The sequence below is a fragment of the Thamnophis sirtalis genome, unplaced genomic scaffold (genome assembly GCF_051295495.1).
Source record: "Thamnophis sirtalis isolate CommonGarterSnake01/CBP01778 unplaced genomic scaffold, rThaSir2_p1.2 scaffold_1, whole genome shotgun sequence".
Taxonomy (NCBI): Eukaryota; Metazoa; Chordata; class Lepidosauria; order Squamata; family Natricidae; genus Thamnophis; species Thamnophis sirtalis.
The window spans coordinates 180,749,722-180,756,969 of NW_028261381.1; the positions used below are offsets into that span (position 1 = coordinate 180,749,722).

Genomic DNA, 7,248 nt, shown 5'->3' on the forward strand with positions numbered 1-7,248 from the left:
CACTTCTATCATGTCTCCCCGGTCCTTCTCTTCACTAGACTAGCCATGCCCAGTTCCTGTAACCATACTTCATTTGTTTTAGTCTCAAGTCCCCTAATCATGCTGGTTGCTCTTCTCTGCACTTTTTCAAGAGTCTCAACATCTCTTTTATAATGTGGTGAGCAAAACTGGATGCAGTATTCTAGTTGTGGTCTTACTATAAGGCTTTATAGAGTGGTATTAGTACCTTGATCTTAATTGCATCCCTCTGTTAATGCAATTAAGGATTGCATTGACATTTTTGCCTGCTGCAGCACGCTGTTGGCTCATTTTTTTTTTCAAAATTTCTATATCTTTAATTTTTTTTAGCAACAATCCAGCTTTCAAGGTACAATACACATTTAGAAGGCTGAGTTTTTCCACCTTCTGTTTAAGCACCAGCATGATCATGCATAGTACTGGAATCATTTGTGCGGGCAATATGTCCCCCAAATTTTATCCAACTAATATTTATTTTTGTAAGATGCATTCTATCATCATTTATAATGGGACCTGATATTCAAAAAACAGTCAAAATCTCATATCTTTAAGTTTATCTTCAGCACTGGTCCCATCCTGTTATAATTAATCAAAGATCCCACTTGTTGAAAGGATAATGGTTAATTTCTAGCATTACAACTTGATAGTTCTTCAGTGCACAACAGGGCTTCAATTGTTTACCAGTTATTAAATGGTACCTTGGAAAAATATGTTGCAAAGTTGTGTACAGAAACAGTATATTTGTCACTCATCCACTACCTGTACAATCCCAGTTGCCAACCTTTCTAAGTCAACCAAGACTGTTCTACAAATTTTAGGATGTGGCACACTCAGAATTAATCCATCTTAGGTTCAGACATTATTATATACCTCAGAAATCTTTTGTCAGTGATGGGCTGTATAGCAAATACCACTATCTACCATTATGAAAACAAATTACACATCACTTCTGTTAGACTCAAGAGAGAAAAGACGAGAAGTTTGAGAAAAGATTGGCTGGAAAAAAAAATGAAGTACATAAGGTGCTCCTTTAATGGTAGTTTTGGAAGTACAGTCAATCTCAAGTTGTGCAGTTCACAAGCATGGAAAAAAACAAAGATAACAGAGACTAGTTCCAAGTAATTAGGGAGTGAAGGAAAATTGAGCTTAACTGAGCACTAGACTAGACTTTCCTCCTGGTGGATTTCTCCTAGATGGTGCTGGGTTGGGATTCCTCCCAGCTGCTGGAACTTCTAGGCTAGGAAGAGGCGCAGCTGGTAGGGTCTTTTCTTCACTTGAGCCTGAAGCAGTTTCTTCTGTGTTTTCAGGAGCCTCACTTTCCACACCCTTTGGAATTACAGAGTCACCAGAGCTTGCATCAGAAGAACCTCTCCTTTCAGATCCAACTACCTCAGAATTATCCTCAACTTCGGTGGGCTTGGCTATTGACTTAGCCCAAGATGGCGGATTTTCTTCTGGAGTCCCAAAAATGGAAGATGCCATCTTGTTCCTTTTTCCTCCTTGCTGATCTTTTGGCAAATCATACCCTATGTTGAAATTAGAACCACCACCTGGGAGCCAGAGAACCCTGGAGCTACTTCAGCCACTGGGGTCCATCCCCAGCTAAGTAGTGGTGGTGGTCATGATGGGGAAGAGGTTGGAGGAAACTGCCTGGGTGCGAAGCCAGTGGAAGATGATATTTCCGTGCTCAGCTCCTGGCCGCTACAACTCTGTTGGCTCATATTTAGCTGGTTGTCTACTAAGGCTCCAATGTCACTCTCATAGTTACTGCTATTAAGCTTGGTTTCACCCAGTCTGTATGTGTACTTTTGATTTTTTTTTCTCACCTAAGTATAAGACTTCACTTTTCTCTACATTACATTTCATTTTGTTAAATAGGGCCCAGTGTTCAAATCTGTCAAGGTCCATCTTGGTTAAAGGGTTGGACTAGAAAGTCCTGTAGGGAACCCATGAATTGTGCTCTGGAATTACCCTGTAAATTGCTGAGGAGCAGAAAAGCTGTCTGGGGGTGGGGGGAGAGATGAAGACAGTTTAGATCCATGAATTTAGAGGTTCTGCTGAAAAGCATGAATTGTTTGAAGAATGTCAATCTACCAAACAATGACAATACATTTGACATTTGCTTTTTTGATCCTGGAAGGTCTACATTTAAAGTGTGTTGTACCTGTCTCATTAGAAATGGTTCCTTCTGGACAAGGGACACATTGGTAGCAACAGACTTGCTCACCCTCTGGAACTCTTCTCCTCTCTCCTGCATGGCACCTCTTCATGCCACACCTAGCAATAGGCACCTTCTAAAAGAGAAAAGACAAATACTGTTGGTGGCCCAAACATTGAATATGCTTCTTTTATTGATTTGTTCATTCCTGATTCCATTATCTGAGTGTCTTCAAAAGAAATGGTTACCTAGGGCACATCACAAATCAAGAAAACCCGTAGGGGGGTTAAGGCCAGTGCCACTCCAAACCACCCATGGATACTGGAGATTGAAACTGGGACTCAGCATGCAAAAGAAGACTTATGAATTGAGATACAGTTTTCCTAAAACTAACAATCTAAAACAATTTTTCATCCGTCACAAATCAGACTTCAAATATATTCTATGTAAAATACGTTTTTCATCAAATGGTTGCCCACAATTTTCTAGTAAGGAGGATTTTCGGAATCTCCAGAAGGGAACGAGTCTTTTGCTGGATTTATTTGACCTTCCAGCTCACCTTTATTGCCCAGACAATTGCATCAGAGTTGATGATGAAATCTTGGTCTTGGGAAGCCCCAGGGTCTATATGTCCAACTTTCATGGGGACAAAAGATAGATTTGGGAAGAGAACCCAGTTGATAAGATCATAACGAGCAGACCCCAGTCCATCTTCTGAGAAGTATATTTCATCTCCAGCACTGTTGTTGAACTGGACAGTCCTCAAATAGGGAAGAAGCTGAAAGAAAACAGACATTCAGATAATGGAGTAATTTGTTGAAGACAACAAATGAGGCATCATGGTTTCTATCGTTCTGGGGGTGGCCATCATCTTAGTAGATGTGTGTATATCTGAGAATCTAGAAGAGTTTCTTTGGTGGAGATCTGAATAATCAGAAGTAACACAAAACTTCAAAAACTCCTCTTTCACAATGGGCATTTTTATTATGGCTTCTTCAACAGCAATTCTATGAGAATGATACCTATATACAAAAATTCAATGAATTATTTCACATAAATGGGAGTGGAAACTTAGAACCAATTTCCACCGGAGATAGTGGGTCAATCATCTGTTACTGAGATTAAGCTTGCTTGGGATCACATGTCCATCATCTGACAAAAATAAAAAATAACATAAAAATAAATAAACTATAAAAATAGTAATTAAAATTAAAACAAATACACAGATTAAAAAGAAAAAAAAAGAAAGGGGAGAGACAATGGACCGCTATGCCTTTTTCTCCTGTTGGTTTCCATGTTTCTTTATTTCTATTTATTCTCACTATAATGAAATTTTTCCTTCATTCTAGGCTGGATCTCTCTTTGATAATCTTCCATCTATTATTTCTTGTCCTGCCTTCAGATGCTCTGGAGATAAATTGAGCCCCTCTTCTCTGTGACAGCCCCTCAATATTTGGAAAGCTGCATTCAGTTCACCCCTAATCTTTCTCTTTGTTGGACAAGATTTCCAGTTCCCACAACCTCCAAAACTACAAAAGCCAAAAACCCATGTGAATGAAACACTGATGGACACAGGGAATGGGGCATGAGAGAAAGGGCATTGAAGTAGAGAACTAAAAGAAGGATGAGGCATTTGGTGGAACAAGCAAGGTGACTCTGAAGCTACAATGGTAGAGTAAGATGTAGTTGATCCTTTCAGCCTTAGAAGCCTTCCTGAGATACAGACCAGCTACAGCCATCAGGTCACAAGAAACTCTTTCCTCCCAAGAACTGTGTGATGAAGGAGCAACTCACTCAAATGGAAGATTACAAGGCTTCAGAAGTATCAAGGCTGGAAGACGTTGGATAAAGGGGGATTAAGCCCTGGAAAATGAACCAAATCACCCAATCCTTAAAAATGAAGGTTAGCAAGGAATGGTGGTTATGCTGCCTTCATGGCTAAAATGGTGTGTAGTTAAAAGAATATAGAGTGAAAAGGCAACTTTTAACTTGTTTAGCGCTAGTAATAGCACTTAGACTTATCTACCACTTCACAGTGCTATACAGCCCTCTTTCTAAGTGGTTTATAGAGTCAGCCTCTTCCCCGAACAATCTGGGTCCTCATTTAACCCACCTCGGAAGGATGGAAGGCTGAGTCAATCTTGAGCCTGGTGAGATTTGATCTCCCAAATTGCAGACAACTGGCAGTCAGCAGATGTAGCCTGCAGTCCTGCATTCTAACCACTACACCACACCAGTTTAGCTATTGTTATGGAATCCAAATGCAGGACTCAAAGCAAATAGTCAAGGTTTAGGGCTGTGTTTATTGTTAACATGAGCATTGGAGGAATTCTCTCCAGAAATAATGGAAGGCACTCCCACAGAGAACTTGTATTTATGCATTTCAGAAATGAATTTTACACTACGTTGTCCTATTGTGTGTGCTAAAGTTAACACAGATTGTGTTTGTACAACCAGCTCTGCAGTGCAAGAAATGGCAAACTCAAAACATGGGTCGGGTCACACATGCCAAGCCATACAGTGTTGGGTTGACAATTTTTTCACTATGTGTTTTGGCGCGCTCCCACAAGTGCTCATGTGTGTGCACAATTATGCTGTGCACACACAGAAATGTATGGGTGGGTGGGCAGAGCCTCCCACTGCCACTATTGTACTACTGGTTCTGCCAAATTGGGCTAAACTGGGAGCAACCCACCACTGAAGCCATAGAAACTAAGTCACAGTTAAAATGAACTGACTTGAGTGTCTTTTTGGAAAGGAGGGCAAGATCGGAAAATGTGGAGGGACCTGGCCTATAGGATTGCAAAGAGTTGGACATCACTGAATGGATAAGAACATCATCATCATAAACACCACCCAGGCTACATCCAGAAGGAAACTGAGATGGTTCTGAAAATATGCCCACTAGGACAGTTGAAACATCTGGCAGAATCTTGTTCTATGTTCTCTGTTATTCTGGGATGATGATACCTCCCTGGAATGACCACTTTATGAAACTCAATCTCTGAAGACGTTTTTCAAAGGACTTCCCTAAATGGAACCTATCTCTTTTCAACAAAAACTATACGAAATTCATTTGATAATTGTTTTTTTAAATTAGTTTCCATTTGGTTTCATGCCAATTATATGCAGTGATATGATGCCATGTGCATTTTATTTCCAGAAATGCACATGGGAAACTTCTTCTTGAAAGATCTATGGACTGGATTAAAAAAAACCTCACAGAAATTACCTGCCATGACTGGATATTTGAGATCCTCTTTCCAAGTCTTAGCATGGCTGGTTGCCCTCCAGACTCATACATTGCATGTAATGAATGTGCCAGAGCATAAATGGCATTGTAGATATTGTAACTTTCACCTGCCATGCTTGCTTCAAACATGTAAGCTGGCAGATTCTGCAAATTCTCCTTTCCTGTACATGGTTTTTTCTCCTTCGGAGGGACCTTGTCTGGTTTGTGGATCTGGCAGTCAAAGACCCACTCCCACCATCGTGGGAGAAAGACATTCCTTTGTGGGTTCAAAGGGTCTAAAGACATGAGAACACAGCTGAATTCGGAGATATTCCTGGTGTGGTCTCTAAAATGCAAAGCCCCATGGAAGGGCTTTATGGCTTTCAATAGATATTCAGATTTCATCACATTAAATTTCCAATTGGATGCAAGGATCCAGACATTCAGAAATGATTTTTTTGTCAATGTTTCATAAACTAACACAAACAGTTGTACATTTCTGATGGTACTAGAGTCTCCAAATAGAATAATCACTTTGGCTTTAGACCAAGTGTTTAAAATATGGATTCCTTTCGAACTTGGACTATTAGCAAAATCAGAATTCATCATTTGAGTGAAGGCCAGGCAGATCTCCTTCTCCTTGAGCATTGGCATCACAGATGAGATGAAATGTTCTCCATTGTCATCATCAGGGGCCACCAACCCAACCCAGTTCCACTGGAAATACAGGAGCAGCTGGACTAATCCCACATACTGAGGAAATTCACTGGGATTAATTTGGAAGAAAGAAGGATAAACTCTTCTGTCTCTCTGAGTGAACTCAAAGCCAACACCAAGCTGGAGAAAGTGAGAAACCTCTTTAAAAGACAAAGTACATTTTAATGCTGACTTTAAGGATCCACATTGTATGTTTTATTGTCCCAATACTCAGGTTTATCCACTTTCAATGGCAGGCTTCATCTTCCTCCCTTCCTAGGAAGAGCCACCAATTACCTATTTTGCCTGGTTGTGATTGATCAGAAGTCAAGGGAACAAACCATCCACCTGATGCAGAGAATAAACTGAACTGAAAGGTACAGAAACATGATAAACTATGAAAGTCAGGAAGTGCTTCTTCTTTCCGAATTCAATATTACTTAGTAGTTATGTAAAAATGTATCTTGACATATAAAATGTGTCCCCCCAACACCTCCTTGGCTTCTGTTGTTTTTCTATTACATATTATATTCCCCTTACCTGTGGTACCTTGAAGATGCTGAAGATGGAGGCCATCTGCCTTGAGGATTTGGCGTTGTCACCTCCAATGACAGAGAGCAGGGTGTCCTGCCTGTCACATTTGTAATCTGGAACCATTCGGCCTCGTGTAGACAGAAGAGAGAGGCCATGTGAGGAAATCTCCCTTGGAATCTGGGCATTCTCATAGACCTGGAAGCCAAGTGTGATGTTGGGGAGGAGATCCAGATCCTTGTTCACCTCCATGACAACAAACATCAAGGCCAGGATGTGCTGGTAGTATTGGGGTGTGAGTCTATTGAGAGAGAAATATTGGGGAACATTAAATTTTGTGTGATTTTGTGTGCTGGTGAAGTTGGCCTTGCCATTTTTGTGTCTCTTTGGAACCGGAGTTTCATCACTGGAGGCTTTCAAGAAGACATTGGATTTCCATTTCTCAGAAATGGTGTAAGGTCTCCTGCTTGGATGGGGGGGTTGGTCAAGATGACCTCTAAGGTTCCTTCCAAATCTGTTCATCTGTAATCTCTTTGATTCAGCTTGGATGGATTTCTGCGGAATGACAAAAGCCTGTCTGTCCATATCTCATATCATTCTATCCCCCTCTGTT

At 40.6% G+C, this 7,248-nt stretch overlaps 1 pseudogene; it reads right to left on the reverse strand.

Annotated features, from left to right (window-relative positions):
- Positions 1–1,027: 1,027 nt before the first annotated feature.
- Positions 1,028–1,609, reverse strand: LOC148049952 (jupiter microtubule associated homolog 1 pseudogene; annotated as a pseudogene).
- Between the last annotated feature and the right edge of the window lie 5,639 nt (positions 1,610–7,248).